At 36.8% G+C, this 25,343-nt stretch overlaps 1 pseudogene; it reads left to right on the top strand.

Moving 5' to 3' along the window:
- Positions 1–1,888: 1,888 nt before the first annotated feature.
- Positions 1,889–2,463, top strand: LOC118016500 (annotated as a pseudogene).
- The last annotated feature ends 22,880 nt before the right edge of the window (positions 2,464–25,343 follow it).

Genomic DNA, 25,343 nt, shown 5'->3' with positions numbered 1-25,343 from the left:
ACTACTAGAACTAATAAGTGAATTTAATAAATCACAGGATACAAAAATCAATGTATAGAAATCCATTGCATCTCTATTCATAAATAATGAAGCAACAGAGAAATTAAGAAAGCAATCACATTTATAATTGCACCAAAAATAATAAAATGCCTGACAATAAACTTATCGAAGGAGATGAAACACCTGTACTGTGAAAACTGTAAGACATTGTTGAAAGACATCAAAGATGACACAAACACATAGAAAGATATTCCATGCTCATGGATTGAGAGATCAAATATTGTTAAAAGATGTTATACTACCCAATGCAATCTACAGATTTAATGCAATTCCTATCAAAATACCAGCAGCATTTTTCATAGAACTAGAAAAAACAATCCTAAAATTTTTGTATGGAACCACAAAACACCCTGAACAGCCAAAACAATCTTGAAAAAGAAAAACAAAGTTAGAGACATCATAATTCCTGATGTCAAGTTATACTACAAACTGTAGTAATCAAAACAGTATGGTACTGGCACAAAAATAGACACATAGATCAATGGAACAGGATAGAAAGCCCAGAAACCCACGATTATATGGCCAATTAATTTTCAACAAAAGAAGCAAGAATAAGCAAAGAGAAAAAAACAGTCTCCCAAACAAATGGTATTGGGAAAACGACCACTTTCATTCACCATACACACAAATAAACTCAAAATGGATTGAAGACCTAAATGTGAGACCTGAAATCATAAAAGTCCTAGAACAGAGCATAGGCAGTAATTTCTCTGACATCAGCCATAGCAACATTTTTCTAGATCTATCTCTTGAAGCAAGGGAAATAAAAGCAAGAATAAACTATTGGGCCTATATCAAAATAAAAAAACTTCTGTGCAGCAAAGGAAACAACCCACAAAACTAAAAGATAACATACTGAATTGGAGAAGATATTTGCAAATGACATACCCAGTAAAGGGTTAGTATCCAAAATTTATAGAGAACTTATAAAACTCAACACCCAAAAACCAAATAATCAAATTAAAATAAGAGCAGAAGACATTAACAGACATTTCTCCAAAGAAGACATTTAGACGGCCAACAGAAACATGAAAAGATGCTCAGCATCACTCATTATCGGGAAAATGCAAGTCAAAACCACAATTAGATATCACCTCACGCCTGTTAGAGTGGCTAAAACCAATAACACAAGGAACAAGCGTTGACAAGGATGTGGAGAAAGAGGAACCCTCAGGCACTGTCGGTAGGAATGCAAACTGGTACAGCCAGATGGAAAACAGTATGGAAGTTCCTTAAAAAATTAAAAATAGAACTACCCTACAATCCCATAATCCTACTACTGGGTATTTACCCAAGGAATACAAAACCACTAATTTAAAAGCATACATGCATATACACAAACAATCATGGAACACTACATCAAAAACTAATGATGTAATGTATGGTGATTAACATAACAATAAAAAATTTTTAAAAAGCATACATGCACCCCTATGTTCATTGCAGCATTATTTATAATAACCAAATTATGGAAGCAACTCAAGTGTCCATCAATAGATAAATGGATAAAGATATATATAGAAGCAATGGAATATTATTCAACCTCAAAAAAGAATGAAATCTTGCTATTTGCAACATGGATAGAGCTAGAGAGTATAAAGCTAAGTGACACAAGTCAGTCAGAGAAAGACAAATATCCTATGATTTCACTCAATACATGGAATTTAGGAGACAAAAATGGAGAAAGGGACAAAGAGAGAAACTAAGAAACAGACTGAATTATAGAGAACAAGCTGATGGTTACAAGAGGGGAGGTGGGTGGAGGGATGGGTGAGACAGGTGAAGGAGATTAAGATTATACATTGTTTTTGCCGCATCTATTGCAAGAATGAACATCATTCTCGGCAGTCAGACTGTCGACATTCCAGAAAGTGCCAACGTCACTCTTAAGGGACCTGCTGTTATTGTGAAGGGCCCCAGAGGTACCGTGATGGGACTTCAATCACATCAACGTAGAACTCCGTCTCCCTGGAAAGAAAAAGAAGAGGCTCCGAGTTGACAAATCGTGGGGAACTAGAAAAGAATTGGCTACTATTCGCACTATCTGTAGTCATGTACAGAACACAGTCAAGGGTGTTACAATGGGCTTCCATTACAAGATGAGGTCTGTGCATGCTCACTTCCCCATCAGTGTTGTTATTCAGGAGAATAATTCTCTTGTGAAATCCGAATTTCTTGGGTGAAAAATATATCCGCAGGGTTCAGATGAGGCCAGGTATTGCTTGTTCAGTATCTCAAGCCAAGAAAGATGAGTTAATTCTTGAAGGAAATGACATTTAACTTGTATCAAACTCAGCTGCTTTGATTCAGGAAGCCACAACAGTGAAAAACAAGGACATCGGAAAGTTTTTGGATGGTATCTATGTTTCTGAAAAAGGAACAGTTCTGCAGGCTGATGAATAAGATCTAAGTTTTCCAGTTACAGAAACAGCAAGATGCCAGATGATTTTTCAGACTTACTTGTGATATTTTAAAGATGCAATAAAAGCTATATTGATTTGGGGGTAAAAAAGAGTATAGTTATCATGATGAGTACTAAGTAATGTATAGAATTGTTGATTCACTCTAATGTACACCTGAAACTAATATAACACTGTATGTTTGCTGTAATTAAAATTAAAAAGTTCAAAAAGTTAGATATATTTCTATGATATACTGTATTTTAAAATGAAAAAATGAAATACAATATCTACACTAAATGCAACTGCCCTGAAAATTGACATTGAAAATGTAGCTATAAAATGAAATAAAAATGAAATAATAATGCAAAAAAAAAAAAAGAGGAAGAAGAAGGGGAAGAAGAAGAAAAGAAAAATGTTAAGGATTATTGGATGATTTTTCAAATCATTTTTGAAATTCAAAATATTTTTAAATTGAACTTCCTGCATCTTAGGTCTTTTAATGATTCCACCATATTGGCAGTGAACTGATAATATATGGATTTTTTTTTTTGGTATGAGGTTTTTAATGTATTAATATTCTTTACTTTTTAGATATAAAAGCAGAATGCGTGATTAGGGGAATATATTTTACATTTTGATGACAGAATAAATTATGTGGACTGAATTAAACTTTGGGGGCTCATGACTTAAGTATTATTTAAAAGTCTTCTTTAGAATTACTTTAATTGGTTATGAGTTCTCAGAAATAAAGAATAGCCTTGAAAATATAATCACTAAGCTATCAATTTTAAATATTTATTTTAATTATTTAAAGAAAAACTGATTTCTTTCTCTGCCTCAAAATCCTTCATTTAATCAAGCAGAGGTGCTCCTATTTTACGTGCTAGGTACAATAGTAGGTTGGTGTGGTGGACATCCCTGCTGCTCACCAGTATTTCCAATTCTCCTCCCCTTCTGGCACATGAGAGCATTATGCTTTTCCATGTCCTTGAAGTTAGATGTAGTTATGTGGCTTGCTTGGCTAATGTGCAGAAGAGAAGGGCACCACTTGTAGGTGGCATTAAAGAACCTTTGCAGTACTCTTTGCGTTTTCTCTTCCTTTTTCTGTTGACCTAGGAGAGTACATGTTTCATATGGTAAGTGCTTCAGGCGGTCATCCACAGGGGACGGGTTTCCAGGACCTGCAGACTAAGGATGAGCAAGAAATAAAGTTTGTTGTGTTAATCACTGAGACTTGAGGGTTGTTTGTTACTGCAACATAATCAAGACCATCTGGTTATAGTTGGTAAATCAAAAAAGGTGGTTAAAACAAAGAAGCTTAGACTGCATATATAAGTCTAAAAATTCTTTTTAGTTTATAATAAGTAGATATATATAAAATAATATTTTTGTTGTTGTTAGCCAAGGGCTTTTCTTTGATTATGAATTTGCCAACTGGAGTTCCATACTGTCTTTCACTCCTTACCACATAGATCATACTTTATGTGATTTTCCTTTGAGCAAGACTGTAAAGACACAGGAGAAGCAATCTGAATGCAGAATCTTCAGGCTTTTGGGCGCCTGGGTGGCTCAGTCGTTAGGCGTCTGCCTTCGGCTCGGGTCATGATCCCAGGGTCCTGGGATTGAGTCCCACATCGGGCTCCCTGCTCGGCAGGGAGCCTGCTTCTCCCTCTCCCACTCCCCCTGCTTGTGTTCCTGCTCTCGCTATCTCTCTCTCTCTGTCAAATAAATAAATAAAATCTTAAAAAAAAAAAAGAATCTTCAGGCTTTTTACATTGCCGCCTTGCAAATATTTTACAGTTGTCTCTCTTAATAAGTCTACTTTAGGGTTTAGGTGAAGGGGATTAAGAAGTACAAACTTCCAGTTATAAAATAAGTCATGAGGATGTAAACACAGCATAGGAAATACAGGCAATAATACTGTGATAAATTTTATGGTGACAGATGGTAACTTCACATATGATCGTGAGCATTATGTAATATATAGAATTAACAGTCAAATCACTGTGTTTTACACCTGAAATTAATATACATTGTATGTCAACTACACTTCAATTAAAAAAAAAGACACAAAAATATAAGCCTACTTTGACAGCACTTTTTACAGAGACTTACCTTTATTGTCTTTAACTCTCCTTAGTTTTCATACAAACACCTGTCATTTTCACACTCATATTTATCAGTTTATGTGGTATTTAATTAAATTGTATAATTCTAATAACATGTATAAGTGGTAGAAAATTTTAAGAATCAACATAACTTTCTTAACAAGCATATAATTCATTCGGCTAGGGTAGGAGACTAAAGAATCCTAGAGAATAACCTACTGGTCATGAGTTTTGATGCAGAGAGCATCAGTGCAGCCTTTTACTTTGGAGCCTAGAGAGTAAGTATATCGGACACAAATCTGCTGCATCTTCTCAGGTTTTCAAATGACCTTCCTCCTTCTCTCTCTTAGGCAGCACCCATTAACACCGAGGCACTTTTCCTCTTGGGAAAGAAACTTGAAGGTTTCACGTAGACTAGGTAGGAAATGGTGGAGCAAGGAGTCTAACCCAGACAGGTTGACTCCTAACCAGGATAAGAGAGGACAGGAAAATACTTAAATGGAGCCTGAGGCACATGATAGAAATAGGATACCCTGGGTAGGAATGCTGATGCCAGATCAGAGGCTCTCTAAACACTTGCTCAGAATTAAGCATTCTCCAGGTAAAGTCAGGGCTAGCTAGTATAAACCTTTTGAAAGATCCCATTTCTACTTCTTACAATAATTTCTGCAGATGGCTAGATTTTTCTAATTATTATGTCATTTATCCAATAATTCAACAAATATTTAATAAGCATTTGCTGAGCCATGGGAAAATATAGTCACTGTGGATATACAGAGATAATGAAGGTACAACCCAAACGTTAAGAAATTCACAGGCTGGTAGAGAAGACTGACAAATACTCAAAGAACTGTAATAGAATAATAGTAAATATGGGGTATGAGGACCACAGAGGAGTGTCAAACCCCTTGCCTGTAGCTAGGAAAACGGAAAGACATCCCAGAGACAACAAAGACGAACAGAGTCCTGAGCACTGGACATATTTTTTCCAGGAGAAAGGGGAAAGAACAGACATTTTAGGCAGAAGGAACAGCACACGGCAGGAAATGGAATCCTGAGTATAGTGCATTCCAGAAACAGCTGATAGCATGGTGGATTTAGACTATGGCCAGAGGGACCATATAAGTCACCCACAAAACCAGGATGATAGCTTTTGAAGGTGAAAATGAATGCTTTTCATAACTGCTCTGGGTCAACAGGAATAAACAGGCACTGTCACAGGTAAATTAGGATGTGTGATCACCCCGTGTGAGGTGGCCACAGAATGGAAAGGGTTTAGGACTCATTTAGACTTGAATTTGAATAAAGGCTTGGATGGTCAGAGGCAGAGTGACTGAGTTCAGTCAGTTATTTTGCTGACAATTTCCTCATCTGCAAAATGGAAATTAATAATTTTGTCCTTGTAGGTTTGTGCGATGATCATAAAACACATATAATTCACTAGTATAGTATGTGCCCAATAAATACTGTTTCCCTGGTGTCTACTTCCACCATAGGACAAAAAAGGAGAATAGTCTGGAGGATTAGGCAAGTATTAGATTTCTATAGGTCTTTTATATCATGCTAAGGAGTTTGAACTTCCACCTAAAAAAAAATATGCAAAGAAGTTATCCAATCATATTTGTGCTTTAGAAATAGGAGTCTGGCAGCAATGTTTGAGATGTATATCAAGGCAGTGGGTCATATGGGGAGCTCCTGGTGACCTCTGGTACCATAAAACCTTAGGATTCTTCATCAAAGAAATAGTTTCTTTGGCAGGTCCCAGAAAATAGGGAAGTGGGAAAGTGAGGCAGGGAAAGGAAGGCATTCAAAAAGCGTGTGGGGGCAACTGGGCCTTAATCCTCTAGAGGACTCTGGGAGATGTATAGAACCCCTGCCTCAGAGAGGGCTCAGGCGTTTGTACAGCCGTGGATGAGGGCTATGCAGGAGGGCCATTAATTCTTAGGCATTGCCAATCTGCTGCAAGCGAAGGAAGAGCAGGCCTTACTGGCCAGGAAAGCCCTCAGGGAAAGAGATGCTGGCAGTTGTTGTCAGGCCAATGTACACGGAAATGGTCAAGACGGAGGGCATGAGTAACAGAGGCATCTGCTGTTAGTGGAAGGTCTGGCTTTGGAAAAGTAGGGTGGAAGAAGGAAATTAAAAAATGCAAATATAAGTCAGCAAATTAATTGTGTCAGAATTAATTGTGTCATTAATATAAACTGGCCAATTTGATATTTAAAATTTCTCACTGAGTTGAGTTGATTTTGTTTACTCTAGGCCAAAGCTTTATAGCCAATGAAATGTGAAAGAAAGAAAGAAAAGAAAGAAAAAAAGAAAGAGAAAGAAAAGAAAGAATTCATTACTTGATTTTAATTATTGTAAAATTACTGATGAGACTATTTGGAGCTTTTCGAGGTGGTTCATTTTTCCAGGCTTGGGAGAATTAAAAAGGAAAGAAGAAAGAAAGAAAAAGAAAGAAATGAAAGAAAGAGGAAGGGAGAAAGAAAGATGGAAAAGAAAGAAAAAAAAGAATAAGGAAGGAAGGAAGAGAAAAGAAAGAGAAAAAAAGAAAAAGAAGAGAAAGAAAGAAAGAAAAATTCTGGTAGTTCCCTTATACTACAGAAGGACATACCTGGGCAGAGAAAATCTAAATAACCTTCCCAGGATCATTTAATGAAGTGTAGAAAGATCTGGAAAGAGCATTTCTGCCTTGGCCTCTTCATTGCTTCTTTAGCTCCTCAGCTGTGTCTAACTTAACTAGAAGACTAATATAAACTGACCTGTTATATGGTGCTCTTTCTAAAGTGACATGGTGGATTTCTTAGTATTAAGGTTTATTTTTAAGGTGGACACCTCACTTTTTTTTTTTTTTAATTTTATTTATTTATTTGACAGAGAGAGAGTGAGAGCAGGAACACAAGCAGGGGGAGTGGGAGAGGGAGAAGCAGGCTTCCTGCCGAGCAGGGAGCCCGATGTGGGACTCGATCCCAGGACCCTGGGATCATGACCTGAGCCGAAGGCAGACGCTTAACGACTGAGCCACCCAGGCGCCCCCTCACATTTTCACATAGGTAGAAGTTAATGCCATCTTATCAAAAAAGGAAACTGAGGCTCAGAATTTTCTTGCTTAAGGTCATGCAGTAAGTTTTTTTTGTGTTTTTTTTTTTTAAAGATTTTATTTATTTATTTGAGAGAGAGAATGAGACAGAGAGAGAGAGCATGAGAGGAGGGAGAGTCAGAGGGAGAAGCAGACTCCCTGCCGAGCAGGGAGCCGGATGCGGGACTCAATCCTGGGACTCCAGGATCATGACCTGAGCCGAAGGCAGTCGCCTAACCAACTGAGCCACCCAGGCGCCCAGTAAGTTTTTAACTGAATCAGGATTATAATTCAAGATTTTTTTTCTCTTATCTGTTATTTCTTTTCACACATATACAACTATTTTCTGGTTATTTAGGAGATATATGCATATGTGTGTGTGTGTGTGTATAAAGTATATAATGTGATCTAACCATAGTGATTGCTTTCATAAAATATATCTTACTGGGGAAAGAGGCACTCCAACATAATTCGACTTTCTCATATTTAAACTGGGTGCCAAGAAAGTTGGCAAAGGGCAAAAGAAATATTTTTTCTTCTTTACGTATTGTGCTCTCTAACTCAAATACTTTACGTACAGAATGATGTTCCTTTCTATAACCAATATAGTAATATAAAATCCAGTGTGGTTAAACCATAATAACTTTGAATGATAACATAATTGAAGTTATATGCAAAAAAAGTTTATAGACAACAAAGAATAATTTTCAACACCAGAACAGCTAGCTGGTCCTGGAATGGTCAAGGGAGGAAAGAAAATCCAATTATTACATTCCCAACATAGTATTTAATGGAGAATCAAAGCTTTATAGGCTCATAATTTATAATTGGCTCATTAAAAAAAAATAATGAAAATTATACTTGTAAGAAAATTCAGCAAAGTTATGAAATAGATGTGGATTTTATATTTTCTTTTGGCAACAATTAAAGTTAGAAGGAAGATTTTGTGTGAATATTTCTTTGGATTCTTATAATGTAGTTTCAAATCCTGTCTCCCACTTATTAGTAGTGTGATTAGACTATTGTCCTCTGTTTTGTCATCTGTGTTCTCAAACTTTTATCCCGCTCTGCTAATTTAATGCCTGCCATACATTAAGCACCATTAGAGAGTCATATTCTAAATAAAACTACTTGTGGGGCACCTGGGTGGCTCAGTTAGTTAAGCGTCTGCCTTCCGCTCAGGTCATGCTCCCAGGGTCCTGGGACCGAATGCCACGACCGGCTCCCTGCTCAGCGGGAGCCTGCTTCTCCCTCTCCTCCCTGCTTGTGCTCTCTCTAGCTATCTCTGTCACTATCTGTCTCTCTCAAATACATAAATAAAATCTTTAAAAAATAAAACTACTTGTAAGGGTTATCATTAAGATAAATGATGAAGTTTGATATATTTAGTAGATACTCAAAAAAATTTTATTATTTTTTTAATTTATGTATTTTAGGGGGGAAAGAGAATGGAGGCACGGGGTGGAGTAGAGGGAGAGGGAGAGAAAGTCTTAAGCAGACTTCACCCTGAGCTAGGAGCCCCAGGCGGGGCTTGATCTCAAGACCCTGGGAGCACAACCTGAGCCCAAACAAAGAGTACAAAGTTCAACTGACTGCACCACCCAGGCGTGCCAGTAAAAAATATTTTTATTCCCAGTCATGGTATGTATTCTTTGTGCTATATCATGGTACATGTTGGAAGAACTACGGAAAGACAGAGACTTTGGAATTCGACAGCCTGGGATTTATAAATCACAAATATGCTACTTGGCAACTTAGTGACTGTGGACACATAATTTAACTTCTCACAGGTTCAGTGGTTTCTTCACTAAACTAAAAAATAAGAGAAACCTCCCTTCAATGTTGAGAATCAAATTAGTTTATGGATATATGTGGTTCTTTGATTTTAGTTCTTTCATCTCTAAAATGGGAATGCCATTCATAAACATCTTAAAATGTTATAAAGGCCCACTTACATAATGCATTTGAAAGGAGGTTTTTTAAAAGTCTGCTAAGTATTGGGCGCCTGGGTGGCTCAGTCAATTGAGTGACAGACTCAATTTCGGCTCAGGTCATGATCTCAGGGTTGTGAGATTGAGCCCTGCAATGGGCTCCGCACTGGGTATGGAGCCTGCTTGAGGATTCTCTCTCTCTCTCCTTTTCCCTCTCCCACCCACCACCCACTCCCTCTCAAAAAAAAAAAAGAAAGAAAGAAAGAAAAGAAGAGAAGAGAAAAATAAAATCTTATACCTGACTTTTAAGCCACTGGACTGACCCAGGACTTTTTATCCCAGTAATTCTTGAATAAACTTTAAAAAAAAAAAATCAAAATAAATAAATAAAATCTGCTAAGTATTATAAAAATTTTAAATTTTATCATTAAAATTGTATTAAAATTATTAAATATATCATTAAGATCCTTAAAACACAATTTAAACATAATTTATTTATTTATTTATTTTTAAAGATTTTATTTATTCATTTGAGAGAGAGAGAGAGTGCATAAGCAGGGGGAGAGGCAGAGGGAGAGGGAGAAGCAGACTCCCCGCCAAGCTGGGAGCCCGATGTGGGGCTCGATCCCAGGACCCTGAGATCATGACCTGAGCCAAAGGCAGATGCTTAACCATCTGAGCCACCCAGGTGTCCCTAAACATAATTTATTTCTGATGAATAATAATTTCTGCTATAAAGTATTTGCTTAACTCCCAAACTTAATCAAATCATGAAGTTGTTGAATATTATAAATCATGACTCAATATTTAAAACTTATTTGTGAATATTTAAATTTCTAACAAACCAAACATATCTATCTGCTAATGATTAATATTACAATTTTATTTTTATTTTAAAAATGTTTTGTTACAAGTTTCCTTTAATCATCTCTACTCTATGTTAAATATGTGATTTAATTGGTAAAATTCCATTTTACATTACTTTTTAGGGTCTCAACACTTTTTGAAATCATAATAGTATAAAATGTTTTCCTGTAATTAAATGGACAAATTAGAAATATTGATTAATTCCTGTGGATGAAGCCCCAAAGGTAATTTCTGAATTGCAAGGTCCTTGCCCTGATGAAGTTTATGTATGAAGTAAGACAAAATTACTGACATTGTCAGTAAAATATCCATAGAGGAATTAGTATTCGAGTGAGACATTAACGGTAAAGAGGATGGGAAAGAGTCAGGTAGTGGGGCTGTGTAAAGAAGGAGAGCTGGGAATGGCCTGGCATGTTCAGAGAGTAGGGCCTTATGAGTTGTAGTCAGGCAGTGGAGATGAAGAGAAATAGGAAATAAGTCACTTGTGGAGTCATTGTTTCCCAGGCTTAGGAGGCAACGAATAGACATCTAGCGTTTTTAGCAAAACTAAAAGTGAAGTTCTGGGGGATTAACTTGTCAGTGGCTTCCAGAGCTGAATAGAGTGGAGAGAGAGACAGAAAAACTTCAGAGAGGAATATCAATAATTTGGGTATGACTTGAGTATAATGACAGTCATAGATAAAAGGTTAAGAAGTGAGTTGCTACAGGGGCGCCTGGGTGGCTCAGTTGGTTAAGCGACTGCCTTCGGCTCAGGTCATGATCCTGGAGTCCCGGGATCGAGTTCCGCATCGGGCTCCCTGCTCGGCGGGGAACCTGCTTCTCCCTCTGACCCTCCCCCATCTCGTGCTCTCTCTCTCTGTCTCATTCTCTCTCTCTCAAATAAATAAATAAAATCTTTAAAAAAAAAAAAAAAGAAGTGAGTTGCTACAAAAAATTAAAAACTACACTTGTCGGTTGGTCCAAATGGAGTATAGGTAAGTCAGAAAGGGAAAGAAGTTTGGATTTTCTTTTTTGGGGAGTTGAAGGGGGTAGGGGGCATTCTAGATGGTATGTTCCACTCAGGTATAGAAATGTTGTGTTTAATCTGATGGGGCATCCAATTAGACTAGTCTTGTAACAGACTAGGGCTGGAGTCTTAAAAGTAGACTAGTTCTGTGAAGGAGAAAATATGGACTGGTACAGCTAAAGCTGGTTTCAGATACAGAGCTCAGGGAAGTAGACTTGGTATGCCATAAATTTCTTCTTTGTATTATAGTCCCATTGCATTAAAAGCTTTTCTCTACGAGCCCCTTTTGTTCAAATTATCAGGTAAACTTTCTAGTTATGAAAGTCATTTCTAGTTATTTCAACTTTCACACGTCAACCAGCACACTTATATTCTGTTAAGCTGAACACCAAGAAAAGTTTTCGGTTTTCACATTTACTGTAATGGAATGTTCTTTGCAATGCTTTAGCTATGGCCACTTAAATGTCAACATTGTTAACAATACTGTCTCTAAATTAGATATCTACAGGAAAGCTCTTTTAGTTGGAAGACTTTGCATGTTATAATGCTTCCTATATTTGAATGTATTATATTAATAAGAGATAGCTAGCTTCCAAAGTATATGTGCTTCTGGCCTCAGGAAGATATTTCCATTATTTTCATCGTCTAAGTTTAAATTCAGCTTCATATTTAAAAAACCTTATGATTAATTAGGAAAATTAGTGAACAGATGCAAAAAGAATTTTAGGATTTTAGCATTTAAAATGTCTTTCCCCACCCTCTTATACTGTTGGTAGGAATGCAAGCTGGTGTAGCCACTCTGGAAAACAGTATGGAGATTCCTCAAAAAGTTGAAAATAGAGCTACCCTATGACCCAGCAATTGCACCACTAGGTATTTACCCCAAAGATACAAATGTAGTGATCCGAAGGGGCACCTGCACCCCAATGTTTACAGCAGCAATGTCCACAATAGCCAAACTATGGAAAGAGCCCAGATGTCCATCAACAGATAAAGGAAGAAGATGTGTATATATATACAATGGAATATTACTCAGTCATCAAGAAAAAAAGAAATCTTGCCATTTGCAATGACGTGGATGGAACTAGAGGGTATTTTGCTAAGTGAAATAAGTCAATCAGAGAAAGACAATTATCATATGATTTCACTCAGATGTGAATTTAAGAAACAGAACAGAGAATCATAGGGGAAGAGAGGGAAAAATAAAACAAGATGAATTCAGAGAGGGACACAAACTATAAGAGACTCTTAATCATAGGAAACAAACTGGGTTGCTGGAAGAGATAGGGGTGGGGGGATGGGATAACTGGGTGATAGACATTAAGGAAGCCACCTGATGTAATGGGCATTGGGTATTTTATAAGACTGATGAATCTGAACTCTACCTCTGAAACTAATAATGCACTATATGTTAATTAATTGAATTTAAATTAAAAAAATAAAATGTCTTTTGCCAATCTCAGAATTGATTTTAAAGATCGATTTATTTTAGAGGGAGAGAGAGAGAGAGAGCATGACTGGGAGGGGCCGAGGGACAGGAAGAGAGAATCTCAAGCAGGCTCCACACTCTGTGGGAGCTCCCCATGTGGGGCTCTATGTGGGGCTCCATCTCATGACCCCAAGATCATGACCTGAGCTGAAACCAAGAGTTGGAGCCTTAACTGACTCTGTCATCCAGGCACCATGATCTTGGAATTGATTTTAATAAAAACACAACTTGAGATAATTGTCCATATTAAAAACATTCAGCTATTTCCAGCTGTTTTGTCAGTGCAGTAAGGGATCAGGATTTTTCCTTCCCCCACAAAAATGGAGCTCTGGGGTTTGTGGCTTTTTGCACCTATGATCCTGTTGTATCTCTTTCTTATGGTATCTACTTTAGAAAGTTATATGTGAAGATTTGGGGGCCATGCATCTGTATGATGGAAGATAATTGAGAATATGGGTTCCTTTCTCCCTTCAGCTTTACGCAAGTCACTCACATGTTGAGCTCCCACAGTCATCTCCGTTAGTCTTCCTCATTTCCTCTCAGTGCTTCTTCTAGGTAGATTCTCAGATTACTGTGGAGAGTACTTCCTATGGGTTGGAGTGTTCCCCTTTCGGATGTCCAGGACCTACCTGATGATAGGCAGTTCTTCTGAGCCTAATTATTGAATTTCTTAAAAAACAAAACACAACAAAAAAACCCTCTACCTTTCTTTGTCATCAAGTTAGAAGAAAGGTCCAAGGGAAATTTATATGTGCTCTCAGAGTCACGTGACTCTTTAAAATTATGATTGTTTAAAGTTATGTGCCTTCTCCAATAGCAGGCAGTTCACATTTATAGTTTCTGGTATTATTGTTATCCCAATAGCAATGTTATAATAAAAATTTGCACACCTAAAACCTAATACATTTCAATTGCTCAGGCATTAAGTCAGAATAGGATTTTTTACCAACACTCATACAAACATGCACACCAAGTAGCAACTAATCCAAGTTTTAGGAACTCTACAGTAAGGATTGATTTCCCAAATAAAAATAATCAGTGGTTGCTGATTTTCTTTCTTTTTACATACTTGGACAGACCTTAAGATACATAATTGAAATAGAATCTCTAGTTGTTTAAAGTTTACATATGACAAAAAAATCCTATATGTCTGCTATCTACATATCTATTTCTTCATATCTGTATGTACATTTATTTGCAGCTATATCTATATCTATAACACATCTATATATAATAATATATGTAGATATATGTGTGTCATATCCACACATATTTAATTTATTAGCACTGATTTTATCCTTCCAGTCTTCCCAATGTCCAGGCAGCAACATATTTTAAGGATTAATTATGGTTTTCTTAGTATTAAAGCTGAAAATTCAACTGAAATTTAGAATTAGAGTTATATATAGCAACTTCATTGATGCCTCTTTTCTAATTATGGTAAAATGTAAATTGCAGGATAACGACTGAGTATGTCATTCCATCATGTTTCACATTGCCTCAAGAGTCTGTGTCCTGAGTTGGTAAATAAGTGCCAAGAAGCAGCCGATAACTTGTCCAACTGCTAATGTAAAGCATCTGCTCAGCTGCAAAACTGTCCTTCCTGGAGGTGAAGACGCACCGGTAGCCCGGTCAGGAGAAGTTTCTGCCGCAGCCACTGCCAGACCCAGGCGGCAGGAGGACCCTCTGCAGAGAGGGCTTCACTCTCCCATTACAATTGCTTTGGAACTCATCCAAAAATGAATACAAGTGTTCCAAAAAATAGAAATGGAAGGAAAACTTCAAACTCATTTTATGAGGCCAGCATTACCTTGATCCCAAAACCAGACAAAGACCCCATCAAAAAGGAGAATTACAGACCAATATCCCTGGTAAACATGGATGCAAAAATTGTCACCAAAATACTAGCCAATAGGATCCAACAGTACATTAAAAGGATTATTCACCATGACCAAGTGGGATTTATCCCTGGGCTGCAAGGTTGGTTCAACATCCGCAAATCAATCAATGTGATACAATACATTAACAAAAGAAAGAACAAGAATCATATGATCCTCTCAATAGATGCAGAAAAAGCTTTTGACAAAGTACAGCATCCTTTCTTGATCAAAACTCTTCAGAGTATAGGGATAGAGGGTACATACCTCAATATCATAAAAGCCATCTATGAAAAACCTACAGCGAATATGATTCTCAATGGGGAAAAACAGAGAGCTTTCCCCCTAAGGTCAGGAACGCGGCAGGGATGCCCACTAAACAATTATTTTTAACAAGAAGATTGTGAGAAGTTTTCAATCGAAAAATGACATATAGAGGATGTATCTGCATTCTTATTCTCCAAAAAGCATTCTCATTTGCTGCTGGCCTCAACAATGAAGAAACAGGAATTGATCAGTACATCACTGTATCCTGGGGCAGCCAGCCCCCAAAAGAAGTTGCTAAATTCAGTCCCAAATTAAATTTATAGAATGATTTTTTCTAAAGTACATGCTTGATCACTTGAGATTGCACCCATGTGAGATCACTCTCATGATTTAAGTCCTTTACTTTCCCTTTAACTTGAGAACCTCTGCAGGAATTTTTGCTAGCCCCAAAAGGTTTGTGACTTTTCAGCACAGTGCTATAGAATGTCTCCTTCTCCGCCTATAATAATTATTGTTATTTTCAAGCCATTGTAAATTGAGCACAGCATCATTTATTCAAGAAATCTCTCCTGGTTTGTGTCACTTTAGCCCATTGTTCTCTCTGGCAGGTAAGACTAACCCTATAGCTTTTTAACTTGAAGCCTAAAAGGAAAGCAGCACAGCCCGCCATAGTCAAGACACAAGTGAATATCATTCATCTAACTCAAAGGCAACCTATGTTGCCTTTAGTATAATCCAAGTCACGAATGTTACCTTGTGTTCCTGGGCTTCCCTTCTACTTAGAGTAACTTCTAATTTCACACACTAACACTGTGCCAAAAGCCAGCCTGTGACGGGACCCTCTGACAGAATCGTGGAAAAGTTGTAATTATTGCTTAGTTAGGTGCCTGCTCCATTAGATGGACATGAGTCACTTTTGTCCTTGTCTTCCTTTCATTCTTTCTTTCCTTTTTGTCACAAGGCTCCTGTCCTTTAGATTCCTTTTCCTTGTGTAAAGGGCAAAGTCTCTCTAAACTGTTCCCACAGTGCCCTGGGTCCAATAGGTTACAAAGGTACTAACACTAAAAAACAACAACAACAACAACAACAACAACAAAAACAAGTGGTACCCTTGCGAAAATCCATTTCTTCTGAGGTTGTCCCTGTTCCAATGAATGAAGACTTCTTTGAGGTTACAAATATGTTTGGCAACATCTCCATACAAATGATTACAGGTTGTTTCATTCAGAGTCCACTCCTATCCTGGATATGCATGAGGTGATGAATACACTCTTTTGGAACAAGGAAGCTTTATTTAAAAGACTCTTTGTATTCTGCTGAGTACCCTAATGAGCTATCCAGGGTGGTGCATCAGTGTGGGAGCAATCAGAGAAGGCCCCCAGTCTCTGTTCATTAGCCCTGCTCTCCTTTGTTGTTGACTCACAGTACTCATCATTCCCGGGACTGAATAGAAGGAAGCAAGTGACTTCCGTTTTATGGCCCAAACCACCAAAACCATCAGCTTTTATAGACGGCAAACATATGGGACCTAGGAACCCGATCTCTTGCCTCTGTGCCTATGAGAGAATCTCTCCTGGTAGGGATTTTGCTACTTCAAAAAGAGATACAGAAAATATCAATCTGAAAAGCTTGAGGGACATGCTTGTTTGTTAAGTTCGTCGTGTTGAATGATCCTCACACTGCTGGCGAAACTGTTTAGATACAGTTGGTCAGAATGGATCTATACAAATAACGTGAATTCTTAAGACAATTATCTAGAGAGCTTGGGCCCCAGTGCTGAGTTCCAGAGTAACTGTTCAGAGCTTGCATTGTTCAGATAATGCCTCAATTCTTCATTTCATGCAACATTTGTAGATCTGGCCTTCATGGGAATGTTTTCTTATCCTAATGGTCATGGTCTTAAATTCACACTGCAGTTTGTTTGAGACATCATTTATAATCACACATCTATAAATTTTCAGTATTTTAGTAACATAGAGCCTGTGGAGGAAAAAAAAATCCACAACTAAATCAATTTCTAGATCAAGGTATTGAAATTTAAATAAGTTTCTTGCTTATTGTATGCAGCTATTTAAGGTCAGGTATGAGGTTTTTTTCCACATGATTTATGTTGATTATTGCCTTGAGTCTCCATTTGCCTTTTTGTGTGTAATAATAACCTAAACTAGACACTGACACCATACTCTGAAACAGTGCTACATCTACAGAGATCCAAGAAATATGTATCTTAGGCCACATGAGTACAGATAATGTATTTTCGTAGAGTGTCATTTGTCCCAAAATCTCATGGAACACCTCTTGGTCGAGCTGATTACAAGAAAAAGAAGGAAGCGTGTCATACCGTTTCATTCAACTGGTAGCTGCGGATGTAGGCAATTCCAGGCAGAGTATCCTCAGTCCTTGAACATAATTTTACTCTTGGAACTGAGAAGCTCAGTGACTTTGTATGACACTCGACCATCCCTTCATTTTTTTGCTCACCCTGCCTATGTGATACTTTTCCTTTTAAGTGACAGGCTGGAAACTCGTGGCAGAAAGTATAAATGAGTTAGAAAAGTTGTGTACAGGTAAACCCCAAGACTCAGAACACAATTCTCATACTTCTTGAAAAAGAAAACTACAATTCTTATCTCAAAATTAGTCAGTGTCAATTGCAGGATGTTTTAGAATATACACCTACCACCTGTACTTTCTGAGGCCAGAAGACAAAAGCATGTTTCCTCCAACCCATTAGCAGCCCCTCGAATTTTGGTGCTCCATTCTGTTTGTTTTTAATTGAAACCTCAGTAACAATGAACCTATCGTGAGTGAGGGTAGAATGCCATTACCTGAACGCAGAGCAGTTTGCCTGGAGTTCATATGCAGGAGGATATTTTGAAAGATCAAATATTACAGGCAGCTGAACCTTCTGTAGTAGTCCTTAGTAACCATGTGTCCCCTGCATAAAATTTGAGTTGGTGATTTACATCACCATACTTAAAAAGGCAGCTCCCAGAGCAAAGGAAAACAGTGTGCGTGACCGAAGCAATACCAGAACAGGCCAGGAAAGTCAACTCCTGTTGTGTATTCCTGTGCTTGTGACCAAGGTGCTAATTACACTAAGGACAAGAATTAACAGGGAGAAAAATAGAAGATTCAGAGCTCTGAGTGACACCTAATTGTATTTACACAGATAAAGAGAGACTAGAGGGGAGAAGAAAGGAAACAATGGGGGGAAAATTCTCCATTTAGTCTTCGTAATTAGTTAAGAAACATTTAAATTAATAACACAATCCGAGTAAAGCCGCTTATGTGGCATATATTACATTTTAAATTAATTCTTGAAATAGTTACTCGTGTCCTACTTTATTTCAATTTTGATAAATTAGCTTACAGTCACTTTTTGATGGGTGTCCCATAAAGTAAAAATTAGTATCTCATCTGCCATTAACTACTCTTCTTGCAGCAAAATAATGTTAAAATATGTAACAGAGAAGATTTAAAATAGATATTGAAAGTTGGTCCTATTAATTTATAGGTTTAACAATGGCATCCGAGAGGAAGAAAGAGGGAATAAGTTTTATTAGCTTCCTTGCATAGACCTAGAGTAGAAAAACCCCTTGATTGTCCATGTCTGATATAAAAGTGGTCACTTGGCGTTCATTATTCTTCATTGATATGATATAATCGTCATCTCTGGTATTTTGGAGTTCAGCAAAAAGGTCTGAGATTATAGGACTGCCTTTAAATGCCTAGCTTTTGTGCTAGAATTATATAAAAATTTGCAATCTGCTGATTACGCTATTAGGGAGCTGCAGCCTCATTGACCTGATGTCATAGTTAGCTTTGGAATCCTTAACGTCTCAAGGCAGACCATTACATGATCAAGGGTTGTACTTCTAAAAATTCTCCAATTTGATCTCGTCTGGATATCTCTGTGTGTGCGCCTGTCCATGTGCATGCGTGCATTTAATTCTGAGCAACTAGGAAATAAAAACTTTTGTATGACCCACTTTTAAAAGCCATGACCTTTCAACCTAATGAATCCAGCTACTTTTTTGTGTTTATTTTTTATTTTGTATGCCTTTCCATCAAAAGTCGCCACTAAACCAAGCATAGATAACAGTTACAGAGGACCAGATAGAAGCTAAATAGTGGTCCTATGTAAAGCTTAGACAAATGATCTAGGCACAATAAAGTGAACTGAAGAAGTAGCTGTAGGAATCATCAGTTTTATTTCTCAGTTTTCTAATCTTTGTCCCTAAAGGAAATTATTACAACTCAAGTATAAAAGCACATTTTTGTTAAATTGATGAAAAGTAAACCGGAAATGTTGCTTTTGATTTACAACTGTCATCTACGCGTGCACGTTCATGAGTACATTCTTCTAAAAATATTTCTCTAAGGACCAGCTAATTATCTTATTCTAACTTCCCACTGCTCCCCCCCCCCATTTTTGCATTATTTTGTCCATCCTAACAATACCAGTATGTTTTAATCATATATATTTAACCTACTCAGCCTTTTGCGAAGGACATATTTATGTCTCAGAAAACCAAAATGATTCCACTTTGTTCTGACAGAATAACTTCCATTTCCTTCAAGTGCCTCTTTTTAGGTGATATTCTGAGCAAGGGATTTTATTTACTAAATGACATTTCAGCTAACCTGGAAAGGAAGATATCCATTCTTCAAATACTGTCATTACCAAGCTTTAAAAAGACTTGATTGTACCATGTTAGGGAAACAGTGTCAGATTTTCCATCAAACTTTCTCCCCCTGTAATAACGGAGCATAAAAATGAACTTCGAGTGATGAAATGACTACAAAGCAAATTAATGCAATCAAGTCTTTAGTAACAACTCTGTCCATATCTGTTAAATATTTTCAAACTATTCTAAAAAAACACACCCAGAAGGCAAACTAACAGTGAATAGAAACAAAATGGTCAGCAGCGTGTGTCGCATGTTATTTGAATGGAAAGTAATTTATCGCGTCTGAAATAAAAGCTGTTTATTCTTGTGTTTCACTGTCTGTAACAATCTTTACCATTTATCTGTGAAAAAGTGAGAAACTGTACCATTATTAGCATATGAATACTTGACACATCAAATTGGCTGTACAATAACAGAAGGACATTTGCTATTGGTGTATGCACACAGACAAAGCAGCCATTTTGGAAAAAAAATGAAATGGTGTGGGTGGTTTAACCCTTTCCTTATCTTAGGTTTCCCACTCCTGATTTTGACCGGAACAGTTAGGGATTTAGAATCAGAATATTTTTATAACAAAAAAAGTAATCAGGGTCCATTATGCTTACGATAATTATATTGATGCATTTGCTCTACTAGAAAAAAATAGCAGCAAAATGACAATAAAGAGTTTGAGAGAGAGAGAGAGAGAAAGAGAGAGATTGTGTGTGTGTGTGTGTGTGTGTATGCACGCGCAGGGTGGGGGAAGGGAGTGGAGTCTGGCAGTGTGTAGCGGGTACAGAAATGAAACAATGCCTACGTACAGTTTTATTTCATGGCAACAACATAGTGGTCCTTGGGTCAGATGTGTGAAACTATTTCTCAAAGAAGCTGCATACATAATTGAGGCCCTCTGAAGGGTTCCCAGTTGAAGTTGCCAGGCTACATTCATTTCAAAAGCAGAGCCATTTGTTATCAAATTTAAATTAACTCTGTGCACACTGAACTTGAATTTTAGAGCCCTGCTTGCTTAAAATTCTTAAAACAGTTGAGAAAGGGGAAAACATGTATCTGGGAAATAGAAATAAGATAGTCCCCACAAGGAACCGCAGTGGTTCTCATGGAGGCGTGCAGTGTAACAGTCTTTTGCAGATTAAGTTGAGAAAGATCTATTTGGCATGATGAGAAACAAACTTGTATTTTCCCATGTAATTTTTGTAGATCCAGATTTATTGCAAAATCTTTTCGTTTGCACATCTGTATTGCAGCTAAGTTTTTACCTTCTTTAGGGTACTAACTCTGTTCCCTCCTCCCGCCCCCCAGATTAATTATTCTTTGCTGTGAGACTTAGAGTAAGATAATTTATAAAATTGTACAATATTCCGACTCTTTTAATCTAAGATGTCAGCTTCCATTCTTCGCTGTAGTAGAATACAGTTATTTTTTCCTAATCTGCATGGTTTTATGCATATTTTCAACAAAGTTTACAAAACTTACTAGTTAAGTTTTTTGGTAACTTTTCAAATTGTTGATACATTCATTCAAACAAAAAACTAAAGAAGCCTAGTGGAATGTGTAAAATGTCCTGCTTTGGGATCTTTCTACAACTACATAGAGGAGAAACTTTCCCAAAAAAATAATGTGTGCATGGTTTTTCACAAGATGCACGCAGACATAAGAACATATTTTGAATCTGGTATAAGTGTTTAAAGTTTAAGCTATCTCAATTATCAGAATTTGTTTCCATCACATATCAGCTGGAAAAATTAATCATGGGACAGACTTTTTTTTTAATTTTTTTTATTTTTTTTTATTCTTATGTTAATCCCCATACATTACATCATGAGTTTTAGATGAAGTGTTCCATGATTCATTGTTTGTGCATAACACCCAGTGCTCCATGCAGAATGTGCCCTCCTCAATACCCACCACCAGGCTAACCCATCCTCCCACCCCCCTCCCCTTAAGCATGGGACAGACTTTTATTCCTGCTAAGTTTAATACACAGAACTAAGCAGTCCATTCCAAATAATCCACGTATTTTCCCTCTCTTTTGAAATACAAACGTAAAGGTTTTAACTGCCATTCCTTCATCCTTATAAGACACTGATTTGCCATAATCAAGCACCCTGTTTTCATTGTTGTAATGAGATTTTAACTTTTTAGTCTGAATGCATAGTAAACTTTGCTTTCAAGGAAATAGCAAACGAACAAAAAAATAAAGCAAAAAAACCACAAAAATGAAATGTCATTAAAGGCCATGATGTAATCTTCCAAACACCTGCTGAAAGACCCCCATAAATGTAAAGAACATTTATTATTCTCCCCATAAATAATTAGTGCTCATGAAGTACTATTATAACCATAGAAAACAGAAACTGATTATTCTAATGACAATTTCTGTTAATAAGAATAATTGATATGCAACATGAAAGTCAAGAAGAAAGGGCATTATGCAATTATAAATTCCTCTAAAAATTATTGAATAAACACATACAAAAAGTGGATATTGGTCTAACTTCTTTCCTTCCACTAATATGTGTTATTTTATTTTTAATTTTTTTAAATTTTTTATTGTTATGTTAATCACCATACATTACATCATTAGTTTTTGATGTAGTGTTCCATGATTCATTGTTTGCATATAACACCCAGTGCTCCATGCAGAACGTGCCCTTTTTAATACCCACCACAGTCTAACCCATCCACCTACCCTCCTCCCCTCTAGAACCCCCAGTTTGTTTCTCAGAGTCCATACTCTCTCATGGTTCGTCTCCCCCTCTGATTTCCCCCCCTTCATTCTTCCCCTCCTGCTATCTTCTTCTTAATATGTGTTATTTTAAAACCACAAACAATTTGCTTATTTAAAGTTCTCTGCAGCCAGCAATGCTACAAGGTTAGTATGTCCTACCAAGTGCTCTTTGAGAATCTTGTTTACTTACTGGTGGTAGTGATGTTCCATACTTGTGTATCCATGACAACACGGTGACATAGTCAAACAGTACTAGATTTTATCTCATTTTTTCTTTCTTTTCTTTTTTATTTTTTGCAACTGCAAAGTGAGATTAAAAGTAAGAAAGAAGTTAAGTGTTACTAAATAGCAAAAGCTTTTCAAAAGTTAAAACATAAACTTTATGGGAACCCATAAGAGTTGCCTGTGTTGACACATTTCTATTATTTCAAGGCTTTATCTCAGTCTACCCATTGACTATAATAGTACCAAATGGTAGAAAAATCAGAACAGATAAAACTTGGCAAATTCTCTTAGATTTTTTTCATAATAAAGGTAATGTGATTTGCTTGTGTCAAGACTGAATAATTAACAATGTCAATTTTATATCTGGACTCATATTAGTCTTTTGTCCTTTTTGAATGCTTCAAATTATTTTTCTTGTGTAAAATTCTTTTAAATGAAACTGTTATTTCTCCAGAACACTATCAATATATTTGTTTATTAACATTTAGAAGCTATTTACTACCAATAGTTTGTACCCTTGATATATTAAGTTTTTATTAGACTATTTTAATTTATATGCAGAACAGAAACTTTTGAAAAATAAAGTATACCTTTTCTTTTGTTAGCCTTGTTTTGCTTTTTGTTGTTGAAAGGGTAAGTTTTTATTATTTTGCAAAATTACCTTAAAATTATTTCAGTGAATCTGAAGTACTATGTAAATAACCGCTCTCTTTTGATGGCTAGAATTAGTCATTGGGTCTAATAAGATTATATTGTATTTGAGGTTCTATTTTGGAATTTTTCAAAATACGCTAAGTCTTTCTAAGGCTGAAATTAAAATTTAAATTCAAGTGGTTATTAATGTTGTTTCACTTGATACTTTTAACATGTATCAAAGAAATAAACTTGGAGATGACTGGGTATCAAAATATCTCAAGTCTAAAGGCTCATCTGTCTTTGAAAATTACCCAGTAGTAGAAGAACTACTGTGATATGACTGGAAATTTTCTCATCAACATTCACTACAAAAGAAATTAAGTTTTAAAAGCACAATGAAAAATAATTCTCTTTCCCTTCCCCTTTCTCTTCTTTCTCTCACTTGCTTTCTCCCCATCTTTTACTTCTTTCTCAATCTGTTTCCTGTTTGTTTCTCTTTTCTGAGTCTCTTAAGCTAAGCCAATCAACTCACATGCATCATGCTCTGGAGAAACTGTGGCACACATATGGCGGTGAACTGGTTTGGTAAACATATGTCTTCACGGGCATTGGATGTTTTGCCAGGAATGAGATATTCCATTTTGGGGAATGAGGGTGGGAAATGCTTAACCATCTACAGATGTTTTGCAGCAAAAGCTAAAGAATTGCAGTCAAAGAGCTGCAAAATGTGTAATTTGGAATTTTTCCAGGTTTCTTTTTTTAATAAGAAAAAAGTTAACAGCTTTCCTATTCATCTCTTTTGAGAAAATTTACAGTCGTTTCCCAGTTCTGCCCCATTCTGAAGTAAGGACAAAAGACAGAAACCGAAGCTGTCCATCTGCTCCATAACAGTAATGTTATAATGGGTGCTGTCCATTTTTATGCTATTGCTCATGTGTGCCTAGGGGACTGGAACTATTTAATTCACTGATTTCACAGCTCTGTTGCGTGTCACAAAAGGTTAAAAAAAATCCAACACACTTTTTAGCACCCTGTTTACAAGTACTCCCTTTAAATCTAACTGAAGTAACAGATTCCCACCCTGCCCCCCATGCTAGCCCCCCTATTTTTCCTTCTAATTTAGTGCATTCAGATAACAGGTAATAGATGGAACTCACACCATTAACTTGCTCTTTACAAAAAGTGGATATTGCAAATCTGCTGTGAATGTTACTTTCAAATGCTCACAAATTCCAGAAGTACATTTGAAAAGAAAGATGTTTGCCTTTAAGATTTTAGGATTAAACAACTCTGTTTTCCCAGAAGTCCAAGAATTAATGCTCTAGATTAGCAGAGAGTTAATGAAAACCTGCAGAGGAAGACTGATGACTTCTATTCCTCTCCACTGGGCAGGAGGCTGAGCAGTCCCACACACAGCTGGTGTGTGCTGGTGTTTTGCCAAGACCGTAATGAATCCTGTGCACCCCGGGGCATTTTCCTGGAGAGACAGAGGTGGCCAGGCAACACCCATTTGGGTCCCTTCTGTGGTCTTACCAGAGCAGTGGTTTTGGGTGTTAAAACTGGCACCTAGACGTTTATTACCAAAGAGAGAACGTGGACATGAAGTCAAGGATGCCTCTACCTATTCCCACCAAAGAGAGCCCGATGAGAATGCTTCAGAATCTCATCTCCTTCCTGCATTCGTGAGAATATGTTTCTCTAATATTTTTGATAGTTAAAATATTAGTCATAAATAATGTACTATCTAGGTACAGTTGTCACTTTCATTTTTACACCATTAACCCAACTCACTTTCAACTATGGTAACTATGAAGGTACCTATCTAGATTCTTTTGAAAACTAGTTTGTGAGTGAACAAGTGTAAAAGGCAGTTGGGTTCTCCTCACACGCCATTTAAAAATATGTGGGCAAAAATCAAATTTCTTCATTTATTTTTTCAGTAACAATAGCAAGGATTTATTTTGTGTTCATAGG

Source organism: Mirounga leonina, unplaced genomic scaffold (assembly GCF_011800145.1).
Source record: "Mirounga leonina isolate KUSES-001 unplaced genomic scaffold, KU_Mleo_1.0 Mir_168, whole genome shotgun sequence".
NCBI classification, from domain to species: domain Eukaryota; kingdom Metazoa; phylum Chordata; class Mammalia; order Carnivora; family Phocidae; genus Mirounga; species Mirounga leonina.
The sequence above is the reverse complement of the archived record's forward strand: the minus strand, read 5'-3'. Positions and strand labels throughout refer to the sequence as shown.